Below are 23,484 nucleotides of genomic sequence, written 5' to 3'. Positions count from 1 at the left end.
TTCTAATATTTTCGCATTTCCTCATGGTAAATTATCAAGGCATGAATATGTGTTCCGATATATTATGAATTTACTAAAAGTTTATCAGGAAACGGCATGTTATCCCGTTTTTAACATGATTTTAATAAATTAGAATACTCATTTTTCTCCGTGTACTTTTATGAAGCAGTAAAAAGTCACGAACAGTGACGTCATGATAATTGCACATTTTTGTGATACAAATTTATGGGTCATCGGTAGGTACTATTTTCAGTTACCAACGTCATTTCTTTTGTTAGCTGTTGAGATTTTGTAAAAAGTTAACCAGAGTAACTACAATCCTTCTGTCGGGTCCATAAATTCACAAGCAGTTTAAAGAATTATTACTATGAAAATCCTATGTAAATAAATGAAGGTATATATTTCTGTAAATTTTTAACTTTGAAATATCATTAATTATCAAAATTGTTTCCTTTTGTTCAATAATACAAAAATCTCGCTGAGAATCGGACGAAGCCGGGCACCCCACAGTTAAACATGAAGGTGTGTTCATTGTTTTCTATGTCAAACATATCCCTAACAATCCACAAATAATATTATCTTTGTCAGTGGGTTTATTGTTCAATGATCCTTGAAAACGGGGAAAATACCTTTACAGTAGTTATTGTGTGTAGTTTAGGCGCGGTCGTGATAATTCACAACAATGAGCCCATTATTGGGTACCAATTAACCGTGTGTTACGTGAGTTTCACACAAAATTCTAATATTAGTAATGTGGTGTGGAATTAATTTCAGATTTACTGTACTGATTACTGTGTTGTGTTGGGTTGATGGACAGGCATCAGATTCAAGATAAAATCTCACAGAAGAGAGAAAAAGCCACTTAAGGCGACATAAGACTCTAACAACGGAGGTTTGCTTTATGCTCACATTTTTATTATTTCTGATGAACGTATTACTAAAATCTCAAATATTTCCAGAGTGATCCCTACGAATGGAAATTGTTTATATTTAGGATTAATAAAAACAGAAGCTTACGATTAAAATACTTATAAATACTATGTTAAAATTTTATAAAACGTGTTTCAACTGTTGCGAAAGTTGAAGATGTGTTCGGTGTTGAAAGTAAACCATGTAATATTTATAATAGATTTATTACAGCAAGGATTATTTAAGTAATCCCGGCGCGAAAGGAGTAAGTTATTTTGACGACGACTTTGAAGACTGACTGAGTACCTTCCTTGAGTACATAAGGTGCCAATACGATTCAAGTTGCAACTATAAATGTTCCCGATCATTCCAGTTGCTATGGCTATAAACATTGCCACCCGTAACGCTGCGCAACGGCCGAATTTTCAAGTATGTTCTATGACGGCTTAGGTACCTTAGCGCTTGGCACTGTGTACGAAGTAGTACTTGACACCGTCCGACTCGAGTAGTGGCGTACCACTACACAACTATAAAGTTAGCGGTAAGTATAAAATTTTATTTTCCTAGACGATGAATTAGTAACTTCCCGAGAGATCCCTCTAGAAACATTTGATATTTTTGTAATATTAAAATAAACCCCAAGAAAAGATCATTTTTCTAGGCCTGTTACGGCAAAGACGACCGTCGATCCGTCCATTACGAAGAAACGCGCTCCGACTATTGTTTTTACACGACTTCATCACTTATGTCGTCAAGATTCCCACTTTATTTTAAAGATTTGATAGAGCAAGTTAAGCCGCAGGTCAGTCTAGGGTCGCGCGTCGCACATTTTTGTGCACGGCTGCTTCACTTACGTCGTTTTATTTTATGGTATTGTCTCGTCTTAACTACCATATTTTGATTTGGTTACTCATTAAATGTGTAACATTTAACGATGACTGTAATATTTTATAATATTCTGTTATGATTCCGTCTATAGGTCTGTAACTCCGGTTCAATGAACTCTGAATGAAGTGTCATTTTTAAAATTGATCTTTGAAGAAATAAAAGTACCTGCGTATAGGTAATAATATTTTTAACAAAAAATTATACATTTTCAAAATTGGAATTATATAATACCTACAACACATCCAAACAAATATGATTGCGCTGGATTGTTCTGTCAAGTGTTTTATTTACTAAATAAGTACCTTCTGGGGCTACAATAATCAACTTTTATAGTGAATGCGCTCAAGGTTTCGTATGTGCCAATTTTGGTGCCAATAGATATAAATTTAAAAAATCAATGTTTGAATTGTTGTAGTAAATATAATTTCACCACTATTATTGAATATTGATAGCGACTAGAGATTAAATGCAATATATTCAATGATGTATTACGGGTAAAATCATCGATCAAGGTAGTTTATACAATTTATCGATGGGTAAAATGCATTCGAGTTTGCTCGAAAATTATGAAAGCCTCATTTTAATTTTAATTGAGTAAATGATCCATTTTGTCGGCCTCCATAAGAGGAGAAGTAAAGCTCTCTACAAGCTAGTGTGTTCAAATTCAGTCGTGTGAAAAAAAAAAAAATTATTTTTCGGGATAACTTTATTGAGTAAAACCTCAAATTGTAATATTTAAATATTGAAGACAATATTAGTGATTTCTAAACGAAAATCTGAAACAGAAAAATCAGAAAAGGAAACGGTCACATCTGGGACTCGAACCCAGGACCCTTGTCTTTCCGGGACAGTGCTCTACCGACTGAGCTAATGGGACCCTATTCCCCTCGGTCACTTTTAACTGTATCATACTTCGAATAAGAACCACCAACATTGTCTTCATTTTTTCACCGCACATTTTTATTGGCAACTATCTTTATGTATGATCGCAAGATTCAACCCGAACTAAATGCAATCCAGACAGCGTCTTTTTAGATAAACCTATCTTATTTTTATTTTTTATTTTTTTTTTTAATGTGCGACATCTGTTGACTTTTTCTGCAAGTCTAGAATAAATATTTATTTTTCGGGATAACTTTATTGAGTAAAACCTCAAATTGTAATATTTAAATATTGAAGACAATATTAGTGATTTCTAAACGAAAATCTGAAACAGAAAAATCAGAAAAGGAAACGGTCACATCTGGGACTCGAACCCAGGATGTGACCGTTTCCTTTTCTGATTTTTCTGTTTCAGATTTTCGTTTAGAAATCACTAATATTGTCTTCAATATTTAAAAAAAAAATTATTTGATTAAAAATGGTGTACCTATTTGCGACGTGTTCAAGAGTGGAAGATACTCTCAGTACCTATAGCTCGAATTGAAAGGTTGCTTGAAATGGCTTTGGTCATGTTTAGTGAACATATCTGAATATCCCCATCTTCTTCCTCCCATCTCCTTCCCCTCCCCGCTCCCTTCAGCCTCACAAAATACCCCAATAGGGAATTCTCGTGCATTTTGTAAATAATTTATTTCAATAAAGATAATTATTTTATTATGTGCCTCTTTTTTTTCTGTTTTTTAAATGCGTTTTCAATTTTTTGTAGTTGTTTTAAAAATTGCGTGCTATTTCGGCTCTGAAAACGGTCATGCGCCATTTTGACCGCTACGTCACACCTTTGCCACCGCCGCCGCCATCGGTTTGCAGGATCTACTCGGGCCGGTCAACAGTGACGTCATGGTTCGCCCTTGAACGCTTGATCAATCACCGGGCGTTTTTAGCTGCATTGAAATATTTCGTTCGCGCCTGTTTTTAAAGTCATTATAACTTTAATAAATGATTTTTGAAAATTATAAAAACTATGTATTCTTGTGTCTGAAGTGTTTCTACATGTGAATAATTAATAATAAGTGATTTTTTGGTGTGAAGAGAATTCCCTAACAGTTTTCACTGGCTTCAAAATCTTGGTAGCAGTTGGGACTCACATAAAAAAAAGTCTTGCAATATCATGGTGTCAGCTATATTTACAATACAACCAGTTTAGTATCGGAACATGCTAATGATCAAAAGTCAACAAACACAGTTATGTAGTACGATTTAAGTTAAGATTTGAAAGGCGGGTTTGATTTCCGCCGCTCCGGGAACCATTTATTGGATAACCAAAACCTCTGCCATCGATCACCCCAAGTGGTTCGCTACGTTTGGTGACTAAGCAGGGGCGAGGTGTATTCAGGATGCAACAGCTGTGTGTAGTGCGACATCGAGAGAAGCTGGTTTTGGGAGACCCTTTGACCTCTCCAACCGGTCTCTCGGCTCATTGCCTTGCGCCGCAGTGGGAGGGATATATCTCTGGACACACAATCTCAAGATTCCTTCCCAACCCTCATCCGTTTTACCTTCTCAGAAGTACCTCTCCTTACTTTACTTAGAAGAGACCCTCCACACAGCAACCCCAAAGATGACAGGGCCTTCTGTGTGGGGTTAATGTAAAAAAAGGCACTCATTAATCTTATTTTCATGAAGTCAATCCTTTCTTCAATCTTTTTTGGGAATATTTGAATGCAGTGCGGTGCAGGGTGGAGAGTCAGGTCAAGAGGTCACCGAATCTCTGCTCCATTCTTCAAGCCTCACAAGGTCATTGCTAGCCACAAACATCATAATATTACATTAGAGAAAGATCTGACCGGGGCGTCAGTTTTTATTTGTTACATAATGCGGAGATATCTGAAAGAGTAATAATTATTATTCTTTTCAGTTCGTCTCAAACTTGAGTCCATGGATAAAATCTTGAAAATTATAAGAGTCTATGATTACAAATTGGCAGCATTTTTTCGATAACAGTTGAAAGAAAATATTAAGATATTAATAAATAGTGAAGTGACAGTTTTCTTACTAATTCCATACAAAAAAAGTAATGTGCTTTTTTTTTAAAATATAGAATTCTTATGGACGTTTCGAGTCATCATTTTGGTTTGACACTAATATTTTATTATTTATAAAGATTAATGCACTTTATATCAAATACAAGCATTTGAAAGATAATTTTACATATTTTCTAAAATGCTATTTTTAAAGACATCTTCAAAAAAAATATATTTAGAAATTATAGAAATTCTATGAGAAATTTCACCGTCGTTATGACTTGTAGGTAAAAATATTTAAAATTTTAAAGGGCTGTGGCCCTTGCCACCTGCCCTAGCCTGGCAAGCAGACCTAGATGTCTCTGACCTCCACCACACATGAAAAAAGGAGAATAACCTCCTAAATTATGCCATTCTGGTGATGCACTTGACCCAAAGTTCTTAGGCTTAGGCCTGGTACATCAATTGCTTTTGCTGGGCTTGGTTTTTATATCGATCTTAGCGTGCCTTAACAAATAATCCATAATATACAGGTCCTAAGCAAAGATTTAACACAAATTTTACACGCTGTGTCTCTGATTTTAATAGAAAGAGGAATGTGTTTCTTTTTTCTTTGCAAAACCAAACTACTATTAACACGATGTTTCAAAATTTCAACAAGTTACCCTTGAATCAGCACGGAGCTGTAATATTCGAGGGTAGGTACTAATTTATTATTGTAAATATTTGAAAGTATTTGTTTTGATGGAGTCGGTGTTTTATTCGTGAAATTATGACAAACTGAGCATTGAAAACAAACTCTTGTCACACTGACTTCTAAAATCCAAACTGTTTTTAATTCATCCTTTTTTAATTGATATCGTCGACATCGTTCAATAAGTCGTTGAAGGCCATACTGGTAAAAGTAGGCAATTATCGTCAATTTCGGTGAGCGAGGATTTTCGTACTTAGCGAGAGCAAAGGGCAACTGATATACCGGGCCTAGATAAATGCGCAATCTTCAAAATACAAATGCACCCGCGCTACCAGTCTGGATATTGTCTGGTATATTGTTGATTATTGAGATTAATGGCTTTGCAAAAACAGCTTTACAGCTGTCACGATTCATGATATACATTAATAACTATAATAACCGATCAAATTTGACTTGATAAGATCTACAACAATCTCCCCTCTCATTCTTTTCCATCCGCTCCGTGTTCGTTTCACTAATCAAATCATAAGGTAGCAGGTAAGTAATAATATAGCAAAGAACGTGTCCCGCAATGCTTGCTGTAAACTCAGCACGCGGCTTACACTTCATTTCACAGTACGACAGTCAAGCAGGTACCGCGAAGTGCTGCGCGCGCGTTGCACGGTACGCTCTTACGGGATACTCTTTAATTTTGTCTATGTACATTCGGAATTCGAAATAAACAGATGCCAGTATTTACGTAGTTTTTCGCGCGTTCCTATTGTCATTTGTTTCATTAAAAAAACATTAACTATATTCAGTAAATCAATGACATAATATTATCATTATTTGCTTTGATCTTTGAATTATCGTGAATAACTGTATGAAGTTAGAAGTGAAGAAGTTGCTGTGATTACTTACCGGTATATTGCCGCGATAAACAAATAATAAATTCGAAGTGGTCTCGATAAATAAAAGTTTTATGTTTACACCTAGTGAATTATTATAAGTTTCGACAGTTCTGCAGAGCATCATTGATTTAATCCTTTTGATATAATAATGTAAGTATGTACTTCCTACCTACCGTAGAAATAACAAACGGGGTTTTAAGCCCCCTCATACAAAATTCCTACCGATTTATTACAATTTTCTCGTAAGGTTTTTAAGTTCCAAAAAAAAGTTCTTTTTTTAAGATAATATCTGTACATTTGTTGAAACCTTTATTACAAGAAATTCCCTCGATAGAAAAAAATCGCAAAGTAAGCTCCCAAAATTATTAAAAACATGTTTTGTTGCGTTATTTAATATGGTATATCCATGAAAAAATTCATAGTGTATTTATAAATGCAACTAAAGCATTATTCGAGAGATTTTCGCTCTATTTCCATTTTTTTTATTTATTACTAGCTGTTACGTACCCGGCGTTACTGGGGGTTATGCATGGTTTGGAATAAGGTCTTCTTTTAAGTTGGAAATAATATTATTCTATAGGATTGAATAAGTTACCATTTTTGTCAGTATTTGTTTCACTTGATTGTGCCACGTCTTCTACGGACGTCATCGACTTATTCTACCATCCTCTTCCACGTCATACATTCAACTTCGTACAGCACACCATTCGTCATTCATCTTCATCACATGTGCTACATTTTACCACACACAAGTTGTCCTACCATTCAAAACACTCTCTAAACACTCCTGGCACTAATAAGAACAAACTTTGAAATTTTCAGCGAAATTGGTCCATTAGTTTTTGAGTCTATAGGGCACATACATACAGACATTTCCTTTTATTTATATATGTAGATAGAAGATCATTATTTTTACATTGGAAAACATCGTTAGTTTTCACAAGTCACGTCAAGACGCATGTCAGCACTTTGTGGTTTATGGGAAACTATATTTATGTTAGTAGGTAAATATATGTTTTCTATGTAATATAAAATTGCAAGTAAAATAATAATTGTTCTATTATTGTACAACATACCATCGTCTCGTAATCTGAAGCCCTTATCATGACAAGTATTACTTCATGAAAAACTACAGGTTTTTCCAATAAGAGGTGTTATTTTGATATTCAATCGTAAAAGATCAATGGTTTCATTGCTTGTGTGGCACGTAGCACCGTCTTGTTGAAAGTAAACGTTGTCCAGATCAATACCATCCAATTCCGGCCATAAATCATTAATCATCGCTCGATAGCGCAATCCATTCACCGTAACTGTTGCTCCAGCCTCATTTTCGAAAAAAAAAGTGGGTGTGTCAAGCCTACGCAAGACAGAAGTGAAACTTCTTTTGTTAAACCGTATGAACCACAATCAATTACGTATTTCACTCGTATTACACTCACGACGCAGTATACTAACCAAGCAGCTGATGCTTGGCGTGGCGCAGTTCGCTGGTGTCTGAGAGAGAGGAAAGAAGAGAAGAGAGAGAACGTTCGTGAGCGGCTCCCCCACCTCAACAAGCGCATATGGTGAGAGAGGGACAGTGAACGGTGAGCGGTGGTGGGGGTACCCGCATTTTCGTGTCGATCCTGACTCGGTTTTACTCCGTCCATCGAAAATCCATTACGCGCCTAAAGAAGTTTCACTTCAAAAAGTAAGGTCCAATGACTCCTCCGGACCATAAATCGCACCAAACAGTCACACGTTGAGGATAAAGAGGCTTTTCAACAATAACTCTTGGGTTTTACGAGCCCTAGATGCGACAATTTTGCTTGTTGACGAAGCCACCGAGGTGGAAATGGGCCTCATCACTCAAGATGATTTGCATTTGATTCACTCAAGTAAATTTTCAAGCTGGCTATTCAAAATAACACCTCTTATTGGTAAACCCTATAGTGCCAGACATAAACCAATTTAGTGATTTGTAATAAATACGACTGGATTATACGAATAGCTGATTCAGTTCCGAGTGGTTACATCTCTCAGTATAGCCCTGGAGAAAGACCATAATTCAGAATCGAAACGCTGCTTGAAATTGCTCTAGCTTTGTTTTGTGATTGGATCTGAATAGCCAGGTACTTTCCCATATTACTCATTCCCGCTTCAATGATCTTACAACATACCCCGATAAGAACTGCAGTCCCTTTTTTATTTCAATAACTAATATTAACCTTTTAACTTAATTACCAGTATATTTTTATTAATGTTCATAGTTGGTTTGAACAGTTAAAATAATTTTCAAAGTTTTAATTTTTGGGGTCTCCCGAAAACCCCCAAAATATATGGATGTTATCTGTGACCTATGACGTCACGAGTCGCTAAGTCTTTAAAAGCCTACTTTTTTTAACGAGACCTTTTTTATTCTGATCATTGAAGAACACCAGGTAAAAGGTTAGCATCTAGTCACTAATGTTATTGTATTGAACCAGAGTGCAAAAATACATCCATACACGTGTTGTGGATATAGTCAACTATAGATATATTACTCACGTAGACTGATTGTGATGAATAATCAGATTCAGTCATACCAAACCAAACGGTGGGTTTTAATGTGATGGTGTTTTATTCGTTTTTAAATGAAGATTCATACATTTTTCGTATAATAGTACATAATAAAACTTAAATATTCAGAATCAGCGTTTGATGACCGATACGAATTTATTTTTTAAGCCATAATATTTTTCACTGGAGTTGCTTATTGGGGATGCTATAATCCTCCTGGCTCTAGACAGTTGAAGCGGTTGGTGCTACAGAGTGTTGTTCACATTAAAAAGTATAGTATAGTAGAGAATACTATCATTGGAAAAGTGTGTGCGAAACTGAGTGATTTCGATTGAGCACTCACTGTTTGTGTTGAAAGCGTGGACAAGTTGTCGAAAATATCATTAAATTTTTATTCGCAAATTAATTGCTGACAACAAACTTTAATTAATTTGTTTATATTTACTTCTTGTCGAATTGAAATCTCACATTTGTTATTAATAATGAATCAGCAATGACTTGAATATAAACATCATTCGTCATGCCCCAAAATTATTTCTCTTTGTTAGTTTTTTGTCCAATTTAAAAATGATTGGTAATTTACCCAATTAAAAGGTCGTTTATGTGTATTCTATGGTTATTATTATCTATCAAAAAAAATGTTAACAGACAGGCACAATCTGGTTAATGTGCGTTAGGCTTTGGTTAATTGCGTTATTTTCAAGCCAACCTTTTTCCATTTAATGTCTTATGAACATCTCTCGTTTTTTTTTAAATAATATAATAGCTAACCTAACAAACATGGCTAATAGAAACAAGGCAGATGCGCCTTGCCATGAAACAGTATTAGTATCAAACCATTGACACAAGAGTGTCGCCAACATCGTAACCTATACTACTGAAAATATCATCCTCGAACAGCGGCGTCCAGGCTTTTTTTCTACCTACACACTAAACGCATTACTTCCGTTCACAGCCGCATTGATAGTCCGTTTTACTTGATCGTGCTACGTCTTCCTCGGGCGTCCTCGACTTCTTCTAACATTCACTTCCACGACATATATTCTACTTGCACACCTTTCTTCATTCAACTTCATCACATGTGCTACATTTTAACACACACAAGTATATGATTCATTTGATCGTCCATGTCTCCCCCGGGCTTCTGCGACTTTTTCTACAATTCTTTTTATATCTTGTATATAATAGCCACACTTGGCTTGTTAAAAAACCACAATATATCGACTTTAATTGTCTTCCTCGGGCGTCCCCGACTTTTTCTAACATTCACTTCATGTATTATCGTCAAATCCACATTAGTATTGTTAAAGCCACATTATGTCGACTTCAATTCGACTACGTATCTTATTCCTTGTGCTAAGGTTGGTTAACGGATTAGAGTTTAATGCCTTAAAACTAATATGTAGATAATGAGGGGAAGAAGAGGAATATAGGAAAAGAATAGGATATACTCCTGATACATTCTACACTTATGCAATGATTTATGATCGTACGCATTACTTCAGTTAGATATTTCTTAAGGTTATTGCTAAGAAGGTTAATATTATGAAATTGTTTAGTTCCGGAAAATGAAAATAAATCGGTTTATCGGGTTGATCTTGACTGTATGTAGATACTTATAAAATTTGTAGGTTCGGAAGAGTCCACACCAATTTTCCGATTTTTAAATAATAGGATTTGACTAAAACTTAAACGTAGCTGCATACTTATGCACCAGTCCTCTATCTGCGACCCATAATTCTCTGATTAAATAAAACTTCGGTTTCAACAAAACACTTGGACTTTTTATGTGACAGATTTACAATGGCTTTGATATCTGAATTGGCAGGTGGTTGAAATAACATGAACCCCAACTTCTCCCCCTTATTTATTATCCCCTCGGTCTCTAAAATATTCGACTGCTATCGCCGTCTATGGATAACTTAATTGACTAATCTAGGGCTATCTATTGGTGACCTCATACACTAATATCAATTACACAAAGGTTGTTTTATCTGTTTGTTAGGTGCTCCAACTGCGTCCTCATAGGGCCTACGTCTTATTGTTTCTGAATGGTCTAGCAGTTAGATTGAATATTCTGATTACTTCTAGTTTCCCAAACACACAAACTAATGCTCCAGTATTACCTAATGCCAGGCATTAGCATCGTGGCCAGTCTGTTTCCAGCATCTTGTCCAGTCCTTCTTAAGAAATAAAAATAGCTCGGATTATACGTGGGTTACGTTGCGGTACTTATTAACTTGTCCGTTAAATTCGAACAATACCTACATTTATGTTGCTACCAGCTAGCCGAATTCCCGGCGTTGCCCGGGCTAGCAAAGAGTTTTTAGGAATCAGATGTAGACAGTATTTAGATGCAGTAACGTGAGGCGTAGGTATATAATGAACGGAGAAAGGGAAATAAGCAGAATGTATGACGTAGAAGAGAATGGTAAAATAAGTCAAGGACACCACGGAAAAAAATGTGGATTAAAATCTCTTCAAAATATTGGTAATACAGTTAAAAACGGGACTGCAGGCCGCTTCCTGATAAACTTGTAATAAATTTGTAATATTATACGAACACGTGTTCATGCACCTGCGTTTGTCTTAATAATATATAAAGACGAAATACGAAAATTTTAGGATAACACCTTTTCCGACATCGTGACAAAACATTGGTATTTTACTAAAAGTTTATCAGGATACATATCAATTCATTCGTGCAGAATGGCCTGCAATCCCGTTTCTATCCGGATAACGAATAATTTTAAGAGATTCTTAATTAATTAGCAATCCTTTTTATCAGTCAGTTTTCTCCGTGCCCGAGGAAAATATGGCACAAATACTTAAAATTGTTAGAGAGATGAGGCCAACCCCGTGAACTTTTCCCTTGTGGGGTCTTTACGGAACCAAACGGGAATGGAGAGCAGAGATGAGGCCATCTTCCCTTCAGTGGGGCCTTCAGTGAATCAAGGGAGATTGGAGAGGAGAGATGAGACATCTGAAGACACATTGTAGAACCAGAAGACATAGCCACATATCCATTAACAACCCTGGTGAACTTTATGAGAAGGACCAGGTGACTGTTAAAGGAATGAGGTAAAATTGGAGATAGCAGAATGTACCTATGGCCTAAGTGCTCACGGGAACTATATGTAAACCGTCTGCGCTCTATAAATAAATAATAAAATTGTTCAATTTTAAATTCTTTCCATAATATATTTTACACTAGAATACACAACCTCAAAACTTTTCTCCAAAGCATTCATAACCGGTTACACGTCAGCCAGTATATTAAATTATAGAAGAAGATTTATATTTACAAGTGAGTTCTCCAAAACTGGACACAAAAGGTGTTGCTAATAAACGCTTTTGGTAGTTAATCATAATGCAGTTTCTATATTAAAAGAAGTTCGCACGTCATGTCATATTTAAATTTATTTAAGAGGATCGAAGGTCACGTCCATATCATTTTACATTCTCCGTGTATTTAAGATAGGAAATTTAACCTGCGCAGTCCCATTAAATTTCTTTTGGTAGCAGAAAGTATTTTGATCAAAACAAGATAATCAATCGTGTCCATTTGACACGAGATATTTTCCTAGTACAGTATCTGATATTGTAGACGATGAAAGTAGTTCTTATAATTAAAAAAATGAACTCAATACCTAGATAAAATCCAATTCGAATTTGCATTTTTCACACCTCAACAAATTCGCCTAGTAAAAAGTTGAAATATCATCGGTTCCTATCGGACTCGCAGTGAAATCTTTAACATTGCGTTTTACGTGGATGAAGTCCACGTGAACGTGATATAAATTTGTTTTAACTTGAATTCTCTTGAATTTGAAATCTTTTGAATTTGAATTCGTTTGAATTTGAAGCTTTTGAATTTGAATTCGTTTGAATTTTAAGTATTTTGAATTTTAATTTTAAACATATTGAAATCGCGTTCGAAGTGCGAACGCGATGTACGTGTGAATTCGTTTGAATTTTAAGTCTTTTGAATTTGAATTCGTTTGATTTTGAATTTCAAACATATTATTATTTTTTATGTTTCAAAGTATCTGTCAAAATAAAATTATATTACCAACCATGTAAAAGCCCTCTGGGCGTTAAATAAATAAATAAAATATTGATATCGATTTACGTTTGATTTTGTTTGCATTTGAATTCGTTTGAATTTCAATTCGAATTCGTTTGAATTTGAATTCGTTTAATTTTGAATTTGAATTCGTTTGAATTTGAATTTGTTTAATTTTGAATTTGATTTCGTTTAATTTTGAATTCGAATTCGTTTGAATTTGGATTTTTTTGAATTTGGAGTAGTTTTAATTCAATTCGCTTGAATTTGAATAAGTTTGAAGTTGAATATGTTTGAATTTAAATATGTTTTAAATTGAATTAGATTGAATTTAAACGACTTTGAATTGGAATGTTTTGAATTTTAATTTTAAACTTAGTAAAAAAAACATGAACTTTGCCCACGTTAAAAGCAGAGCAAAAGAAGGCCAATGTCGAAATATTATTTCTAGACTTATAGCCTCGAAGGGGTAATAAATCCAGTATACACCCCGGTTCTGTTTCTCTTGTTCCTTATTCATCCCAATTGACGTCATAAGGAGGGTCTCCAGCGACAAAATGCTTTCTAAACATTGAACACTGAACAAAATATTGGGACGTGGCCACAGCGTTGTTTTTTGTTTCCCATCGGCCACAGAAAATTAATACACTTTGGTATTGTTTTATGTTCAATGTTTTGAAAACATTTTGTCGCAGGAGACTCGCTTATATTCACGCCCGGTTTCTAGTTTTCCACGAAGTTTTCTTTTCATGATGAGTAAGTTAGTATTATTTCTCTTATTTGTTGTTCTCTTGCATGCAGCATTATGAAGTTGGTAGGTCTTACCAATTACTAATTAGTTAATATTTCTATTGACAAATAAATTGTCAAATCTTGCACAGATTTAAAAATAAATGTGAGACCCGAAGAATAGTCTAAAATATTGTGAGGCAGTCATTGATTAATTACGACTACATCAATGGAGGCTGTGGCTTGATCCCAATAGTGAAACCAGCATTTAGTAGCGAACAACCGTGATATTATTCCAATTTTTCGGAACCAAAATAATATTGTGTTTTTTTATAACCCAATATTAAAGATTTAAAAAAAGTGAGTTCATTGAAGCTGTACACTTATTAATATTATGGTATTTATTATGCATTCGAAATTAATGATATTACAACACAGAAAAGAGAAAAAAGATTAGATTGTGACTTGTGACCAATAATCGGATTACTACGCTTGCGAATATGACGATTACCAAGAAATGTATTGGAGACTAGCTTTTAGAGAAATTACTCTACAGAGAAATCTTTAAAAGTAACCTATGCCACTTCCCAGACACCTCAGATATCACCTCAGGGGCGCTTTACAGTTGATGCAGGTATTACGAAAAATATTAATATTACAAATATAAAGTGAAGTTAAATTAAGTAAAATGAAGAACAGGTGACACGAAGATATAAGATGGAGACTCTGCAGCGAGAATCGTAGGTTGTGAAGAAACTGGATCAGCTGCTGCAGCGAGAGAGTCCACCAACAGTGCCAGCACGAGGTTCGTCATCCGTCCAGGTATGTGTCTGCTGCTAATAAAGCGCTGACACAATATCCTCACATAGATACCAAACCTTGGCAGTACCGCTGTGACGTTCGACGAAGATAGAAGATGGTTTCAGAGTTCAAGTCTTCGTCGTAAACCTAATTTTTATTCTTTTCTGTGTCTTTTTCTATTTTATAGTTATTTGTGTTAGATTTTTTTAAATTTTAAAATTTGGGAATATACCTAAATGAAAAATATTTTCACCTTCCTGAAAGAGAAATCTCCAGAGAAACACACTTTATTACACATTTTTCTGTAGCAATATGCAGTCAATATAATTAATTACTCGAAAATCGAAATAAAATTCATTGCACGCAACTGCTGTTTACAGTTTTTACAATCATCGTAAACTGAATGCAATGATCATAATTTTTAGAATGATTAACACATTTTGTGATATAACGATTAACGCTGATAATTAACAATAATAATAGTTCCGCATCTCGTTTATTTACACATGTATACTTGTAAGTCATAACTCATAACTCGGTTGCATAAAATTATCTTATTCTTAAGCAGTGATAGATGTTTAAATAACATGACATGATTTTAGATTTCTGCACTAGTGTACAGAACTACATGTACAAAAGTGATGTAATGTTGCGTAAAACGTGAAACTAATGTACCGATTGTACATTACTTTATATGCTTTATTACAAAAGACGTCTCTCAGCAAAAATGTTTATGAAAAAGTAAGCTTCAGACTGAAGATAAAGACTGCATTGAAAATCATAAAATGTTTACTCTGCTAATACGGAATTAGATTTTTTCGTTTTTTAAAAGGCAGAAATATTTGGATAGTCAAGGATGGGTACACATTAAATACAAAACTATGACATGTGAAAAGTTCTGGGTTCTCATTTATGACAGATTTTGTCTCACTTACGTGAAAACAATCCAGTTATGGTAACTCAGTTATTATACTATACATAAGTAGGTACATAAAATTACAAAAACCTGCTTATTCAATGTTCACTTCATAATATCTAGATAAAATTTAAAAAAAATTATATATATAAAAACTCACCCAAATAACAAATAATATCTACAAGGAGAGGCACGAGATACAATAAATACGAAGATATACACAATTGATGTTTTTGACCAATAGAATGATTTTTTTTCATAATCTGTATATATTATCGACGAAAATGTCTACTTCAGCACAATCTATCTTATTATATACTCGAGAAAAATGAACAGCAAAAAAATAAGAAGCCTGTTACATGTTCATTCATAAACTGGCTACTTGACCATTTCCCATGGTACAAGATTGTAACAAAAGTTTATTATCCCTGCAAATAAAGGATAACCTATCCATAAAAAAACACGTTTAAATTGTACCTACCCAACTACTAGTCTGCAAAATTAAATTTATATAAAGTGGATGGGACCGTTGGGAATCTAAAATTTGTGCGGAACCATGTACAAGGATTTAACTCTTGACAGGCCAAGACGCCAAACAAAACGTCTGTAACCAAGTGGGTTTTTTCCTACGACCCCATGATTTTTCTGTCTTTTGGGCTTTTAAACTATAGACATCCCAATTATTCAGTCACTTATCAATGGTAACTTATGTATTTGCGCAGGAATACGTAAAATACTTAAATGTTATGTCAAGTATTTAAGCTAATAAAAGGAGGATAGTAATTTTGGGTGCTACCTACTCCCCCACTTGGCTGCGGATAGTTTAGAAAACACTATATTATTATAGTCTTGTATAATTCACAATGCAATATATTAAGCATTGCGTCATATATATAGAGTTCAAGTTGCTAAAATCTTATCTTGATACCCTTGATCCATTATCTCCCCTCCGGGATTAGTACGAAAATGTGGAATTTACTAATTAACTTACTAAGCCCCGCGATATATCCCATGGAACAGCACATAACTCTATCCTGGGTATCGATTTTCCAATACAGTCGAAAGTACATATATTGGTCGACGTTCTTATTCTTGAGTCTCGTCGAAGGTACATACGCGCATACGCCAAACGTCAAAAGTCATTCCACTCGAACAACGAGTGGGTCGGACCACTCGTTGTTCGTGTGGAATGACTTCGTCAAAGCTCCGGTATGGGTGGGACCCAAACGCGATGTCAACTCATCCACAGACCGCTGCCCTGCTGAATTCCACAAATTAAAGTAGCGTAAGTAATTTAGTTATAGTGTAGTGAGTAATATGGGGTAAATGTACTCATAGTGTAGTCAGTAATGTAGTTATAGAGTAGGTAATGTAGTTATAGTGTAGTGAGTAATGTAGTTATAGAGTAGGTAATGTAGTTATAGTGTAGTAGTGATTTGTCTTATAGTATTATTTTATTTTCTGTTTTGTTTGATGTTACTGTTACATGTTGCACTAACATTGTTTCATATTGATTTTATCAGTTTTATATTACTTCTTGCTTTAAAAACTTTTTGTATAGTTTTCGATAGCTTACTAGGTATATTCTGTTCTTAAAGTCTATTGTAAAAGCCCGGCTGGGGATAAAACCAAAAACAGCGTCCCTTTCCTAATGTAATTAATTATATGTACCTAAGATCGTCCAGATGAATGGAAACCACATTTAAGTGCTGATATGAAATGTCACAAATCAGTAATATGAATATTATAATATTGATAAAGCAGTAAGCGTGTAAGTTCTTCAGAGAGAATGCAAATCTAATGATTATTTTATACCAAATTCGTTAGTCGTGTTGACTTCTAATGATTGTCTTCATCGTGATGATACTTGAAAGTTAATTACTCCAAATATAATCAGTAAAAGCACCAGAGCAAAAGTAGACCAAAATTATGCCTACTTTTATAAAAAACAACTACACGATTCCCAGTAAATGCAGATGAGCTTCAGACTTAGGAATGAATGATTGCAGGTACCTACGAGTACCTAGATCTTTGGGTACCTGCCTGCTTCAATCTACCATTTCGTGTGGGAATCTACAATTCAGTTTTATTTGTTGGAAAAAATAGAGAGTCATTATTTAATTGATCACTTTCGTGATCGTCTCCGGACCCAAACTCAGATTTTAAATCACGTTTTACAAATAAATTTAGATCAATTTTTTTTAACTTACCTTAAACTTATACGCAATAACCAATATATATATATATGTAGGTATATAAATATATGTACCTCTCTATGTATGGTATTTGAGAGTGAAACGTTCTTTGTAACACCTTGGTGAAAGACAACTATTCTGAATCGAAACGTGTTTTAAAATTATTTTCCAGAGTGGGAGATTCTCTCCGTATCGCTCTGGTGACAGACCACCATTAAGAAAAGAAACGTCGTTGCTTGAAATGTTTTTGGCCGTATTGGTGACCAGATCTGAATAGCCAGGTTCATCATCACCTTCCTCTTTCCCATCTCCTTCCCCTCTCCACTGCCTTCAGCCTCACAACTTACTCCAATTGCGGATGCCATTGTCTCACTGGCTCGGTTGGGAGAAGTTGCGGTTTCACATAAAAAAAAAAATAAGAAGTAAAAATATTTACGTGTGTATTTTGTGACTCGGTCTTAATTACCAGAAACTTCTAAATCTTCCCATTTTTCTTCCCGTACTTGCCACCTTGCACCAAAATCAATAAAAAAAAACCTATTTAGGGTGCTATAAATCCCTCTTGCTCTGGACTTAAAAACCCTTGAGTTGTATTAACTTAAGACACTTATATGGCATTGAGCATTAATTGTTTCCAGTAGGTGCACAACAATTGTATAATATTACATTCGAGAAGTATTTATCTGCATACCAATGATTCATCCACTTAAAAATATTTATTTTAAAATCTATTTTTCGCAATTGTCGTAAACATGTCAATCATATCTACCAAATTTATAACAATTAATTGTGATAATGTAAATTTTTGTTCAATGAATTGAAAATTTCCATTGCAAAAAAATGCCTGTAAGCACTTAAATTGCGTTACTTTCTACTTGGAAAGATTGTATAATATTACAGATTATTTAGATTATCGGATAAGCCAATTATAATACGTGCTTATCTAAAAGGCCGTACAAAAATGTCTTTTTTATCAACTTCTTCTAAGAATCAGAATCAATCTATAATTTTATTTTCTCAAAATATTTTTAATGCCAAATACTTTTTAATTTTCTTATTTATCTTCACTTTAGTATTCTGGGGGGGGGGGGGGGTGCTTATAGGTCAGTGAGCCAGTCTAGGGTTCAGGCGTCGTCCTGTGGAACTCATCAATCCCGCCGGGGAATGAATTCAGCGGGCAATCGTTGACCATACGTTCGGTGGTCTGCACCGCACCGCATCGTAACACGGAGAAAACTTACTGATATAAAATACTGTTAATATATTAAAAATCTTAACAAATTTTGCGTTTTCCTGTTAAAGACGTGACTGCAGGCCAATAACGAATGAATGGTTCCTAAAAAGTATCAGTTAAAAGCAAGTTTTTACGAGGACGGCGGAACACGTGTTCATACAAATACTGATATTGATATTGGCATATTGATATTGTCGCATTCCATCATGATATTTACTAGGAAAAGAACACGTGTTCTCGATATACTCTGAATGACTAATATTTTATCAGGAAATTGGTGTGCTATCACTATTTCAACAGGATCATTTCTCTCCGAATATCTTCTGGATTGAGAGGAAATCTCTCAACTTTTTCAATTTTTTTATTTCACAAACAAATTTTTAACAAAATTTAATATTTTCGCCGTTAGGTTTTATCAATAGTGAGACAAGCTTTCAGACAAAGGAATTTATAAACTAAGCATGGGAGTGAGGTAATTTTTTATTGGAAATTTGAATTTAAATAATAAAAACACTTCATAGACATATGTCTGTGAAACACTTGCTACAAAGAAAAAATTGAGTGGCTTCAATAAATCGTGCAAATATGTATGTCGGTAGCTAATTACATCCACAATTCGGTTTCTTTTTTAAATGCTTCTTGCATCAAATCGTTTATAGGTTTCTTTGTTTTAACGTCGTGAAAAAACGACTAAAAACAACACTACTAAATAATAGGATTTTACCGAGACGTTGTGACCTCGAATGACAATCAAAAGCTACGGCCGAAATGCTCCAGACAAATCAATTGTTGCAATATTTGGCATTACCCTCGTAGGACAACTCAACTTTCAATTTTATCCTTGAATCGCCTTGAATGTAGATAACGTAACGCAGTTATAAATACACTTACACCTTGAACTTTGCATTTATGGGCCTACCTAACTTTGTAATTCACTCTCACTGTCTTTGGTGGGCTTTTAGCTTTAGCTAGTGATGGGAATAAAAGTAAATCGTTTAATTTATCGATATAATCGAGATACTGTCTTTGATGTGTCGAATTGATTACTCGGATAAGGACAACGTAGATTTGAAAGTGAAAAAAGACGAATTTTTGAATATTATGAAAACACTCCAAAACAGGAAAAAAAATAGCAGTCTCTGAACGCAAAATACCTACTTCGAAAACTCCATGCTTTTAGGTACGCTAGAGAATGGATCAAACAGAATTTAAAAGATAATCTAGCTGAGCGTGAAACAATTGTAAGGTTTCAACGATTGTGATGGGCTGGACTAATGACTTATTTCAAAAAATATTTTAAAAGTATGCAAAATGACAGGGCACCGAAAAACACGACCTAATTGGTGTCCAAATGGAAATGACATAGAGGCAGGCCTAGGAAGAGGTGAACTAGTTGCGTGGAAGAGGATTGGGCAGAATGGGAAGGACTGAGACTGGAGATGAATGGTGAATGAGAGGTTGGAGATCATTTTCGGAGGGAAAATTCGTGTAATTTAATACCTTACATTTAGAAATCACATTTCCAATGCATTCGAGTAAAGGCAAATCAATGACTTGAAGACTAGATAGACGCGAAATATTTAGATTTATAAAATAATCGACATGGATTTAAGTATCTCGATTATGCTCATCACAACTCCACAAGGCCACATTTAGAGGTCCAAGGTAATTGAAATCAGTTTGTGATCAACATTTCACCTCACTTGATTTCATTGGCGTTGCTTCTTTTTGTGGTGGTCACGATTTTAGCAATTCGATTTTCCATTATTTTTTCTCCATGCCCCCTGCTTTCCTCCCCCTCTTCAATGATATCCTTTGTTTAAAATCATTGCAATGATGCATCACGATGTAAGATAGACACTCCTTTTCCCGATAGTAATAATCGCATTAATGTATTATTAGACACGTCAAGCCTGTAAAATGATGTCATGTTTTTTCGATTGTTGATAAGTTTTTAAACATACTTTTTAGAGCTCTTACACATAAAAAACTTATTTTAATATTAAAATATAGAAGGGGGCAATTAAGGCAACCTTGGTTGCATTGAATTGTCTATATTTAAGTATTATTTTTGATGCTTGTAAGCGAAAGGTGGATACGTGGTCGATTTCCTCAGCAGAGTTTTACTAATGTCTTTCTCTAAGTTTTGCTCATGTCTTTCTCGGGCGCCTCTGACTTCTTCCACCATTCACTACTGTATACCATAATCTCACTGTTGAAAAATTAGAAAACATCGACTTTAATTCAACTCCGTATCTCATTACGGTGCAGAGATATTGCATTAAGTTGTCCTCGGGTATCCCCAACACCTTCTACCATTTAAACATCTCCATACACTCCCGGCACTAATAACAACAAAAATTTAAATTTTCACCAATGTTGTTCTACTACTTTTCGAGTTTTACGGGCACACACATAATCAGGCTGATTTTTTATGTATAAGATGTTACCAAACGTTCCAGACTATTCCCGAACATTTTACAACATTCCAGAATGTTCCGGGATGTTTTGGAATGTTGCAGATTGCTCTCCGAATGTTTTGGATTGTTCTAGAAATTTTTAGAGAGTGAAACTTCCAGCCCTTATATCATCAAAAGCACGCTCTTTAGGTAAAAACGGGAACATTCTTCATGGACGGGGGATGGAGAGCTACCACACCATATATCTCTTGATCGTACCGGAACTCATTTCTGAGTTTTAGTGGCATGCACACTTACTTTTATAATATTTGTATATATAGATTATTGTGCCATAAATTTGAATAAAATTTTAATATAATGATATAAACGCAAATAAAGATTGGAATGCTCATATACCCAACTGCATGCCCAACTAATATGCACAGCTGATTCTCTTAAACGGGTGTATGTACGAGATAGAGCTTCGTGTCAATAATAAATACGATTATAGCATTATCGAAACCAAGCTAAACTCAAAACACTAGATTTAAATTAAAAAATATATAATTTTAAGCATATCTTGAATGCAAATCTTGATTTGCATTCAAGAACTATTCTGTTTTTAATAATGACTTCTTTAGATGACTTCAGCAATTCTTTTTCATATGTATTTATGACTATCGCACGACGAAACTTTTGATTCTCCGACTTAAGCAAAATATGAAACCTCGCGAGTAATTTGAACCCTGAAATGAACATGGCCTTAGACAGACACCATTACAATCTGTAAACTAAGCCAATATATTGTACTGGAACATTGGCGGCTCATGACATTTGGTTGTACTAGAGTGCTAATATTACAAAAAATGGCATTATGTTGTTGTAGCTGGAAATGATTTTTCATTTTTTTTCGAAAATTCTATTTTGTATGAAGATTTTCAGGAAATTTCAGTTTGGGCACCGCATAGATTTCCTGAAAATCTTCATATAAAATTTTCGAATAAAAAATAGTTTTCAGCTAAAACAACATCAATAATGTAATTTTTGTAATATTAGCACTCTAGTACACCCAAAAGTAACAAGTCGCCACTGACTGGAACATCGTGTAGTATTTGTAATCACGTATCTATGAAACTGACGCATCGAAAATAGTCATAATATAAACAATAATTATCAGCGTTCATAAAAAAATATCTGTTTTTAATAATCGAATGATGATATTTCGAATTACTCCCTCGGATGTGAATTCAAAGAATTGTAATTGTAATAATTCGAAACAGAGTTTGTAATATTTATTCGATATATAACTAAAACGCGCGCCGTATAACGGTTGGGGAGTGTTTTTTTCATTAGTAAGGCTGATTATATTTAAAAGCATAATGTCTATTTTAAAACATGATTCATTGTTTTTTATGAACATGAACCATACATCAGAACGTGAACGTTTTTATGAACATGATTCTGTGTTCAACAACAAGGGGCTATTTTTAGAATCAACCGCAATGAAAAAATCCAACGATTTCTAGTTTTTGTTTCAATAATAATTATATGCCGGGCAGAGATTTTCTACGCCAAAAAACGCAATCAATTTTACCATAGAATATAGATTAAGCGGCTTTGGTAAGAACGAATATTTAATGACGTTTCACAGTTAAGAATCTGATAAATAAATGGTTTTCATTCGTCGATTAAAAATAACTGAATCGGCCGAGAAAATAATCGTATTATTAAAGGGAGGACCGAAGAAATCAGCGTTCATAATTTAAAAAAAAATTCTTTCCGACCACCATTTTTTATTGCAAATATTTCATTTCGAAACCAAGAAACAGTAATGCCAGAAATCTGAAGCATTACTATCTAGTTCAATCGGTTAACCTCGTTTTTTCACTTTGCAACCTTTCTTTAATCATGTTGCAAATTCAGATGACAATAATAATGAAGATGCCAACAGCTTTTCAAATTAATATGTTGTTACGCGCCTGAAGATTTATTTGGCTTTTGGTTTTATATAACACTATTGAGTTTCAATATCGGTTTTATGTTGCGACACTCTTTTTTTGTGATCTTTTAGTTTATTGATATTTATTTAATTTTTTTTTACATTCATAAATTATTAAAACCCCGTAGTAAGCGTTCAAATATGGTTTGAAAGGGAGATATAAAACGATAAAAATTTGGACCATAGCAAAAATATCTCGGTAAATGCTTTAGTTATATTTAAAGATACACTGTTAATGTTTTCATCCCTATAATATATTAAATATCAGAACAAAACTTGTTTTTAATAATTTTCGGAGCTTACTTAGCGGATTTTTTTCTATC

The 23,484-nt window shown here is 34.3% G+C and overlaps 1 protein-coding gene across 2 annotated transcripts in view; it reads left to right on the top strand.

Annotated features, from left to right (window-relative positions):
- Positions 1 to 6,021: 6,021 nt before the first annotated feature.
- LOC149425516 (myosin-IIIb-like) overlaps positions 6,022 to 23,484 on the top strand; it is a 121,938-nt gene continuing 104,475 nt past the window's right edge. Inside the window, exon 1 of one of the 2 annotated variants that reach the window (XM_089650714.1) lies at positions 6,022 to 6,434. The gene's annotated coding sequence lies outside the window, so the exon portion shown is untranslated. Of the gene's footprint in view, positions 6,439 to 23,484 lie in introns of both variants that reach the window. The other variant, XM_089650717.1, reaches the window with a different exon arrangement.

The sequence above is a fragment of the Hesperophylax consimilis genome, chromosome 3 (assembly GCF_061612785.1).
Source record: "Hesperophylax consimilis isolate HC1 chromosome 3, BYU_Hcon_1.0, whole genome shotgun sequence".
Lineage (NCBI taxonomy): Eukaryota > Metazoa > Arthropoda > Insecta > Trichoptera > Limnephilidae > Hesperophylax > Hesperophylax consimilis.
This window is presented reverse-complemented; position numbering and strand designations above follow the sequence as displayed.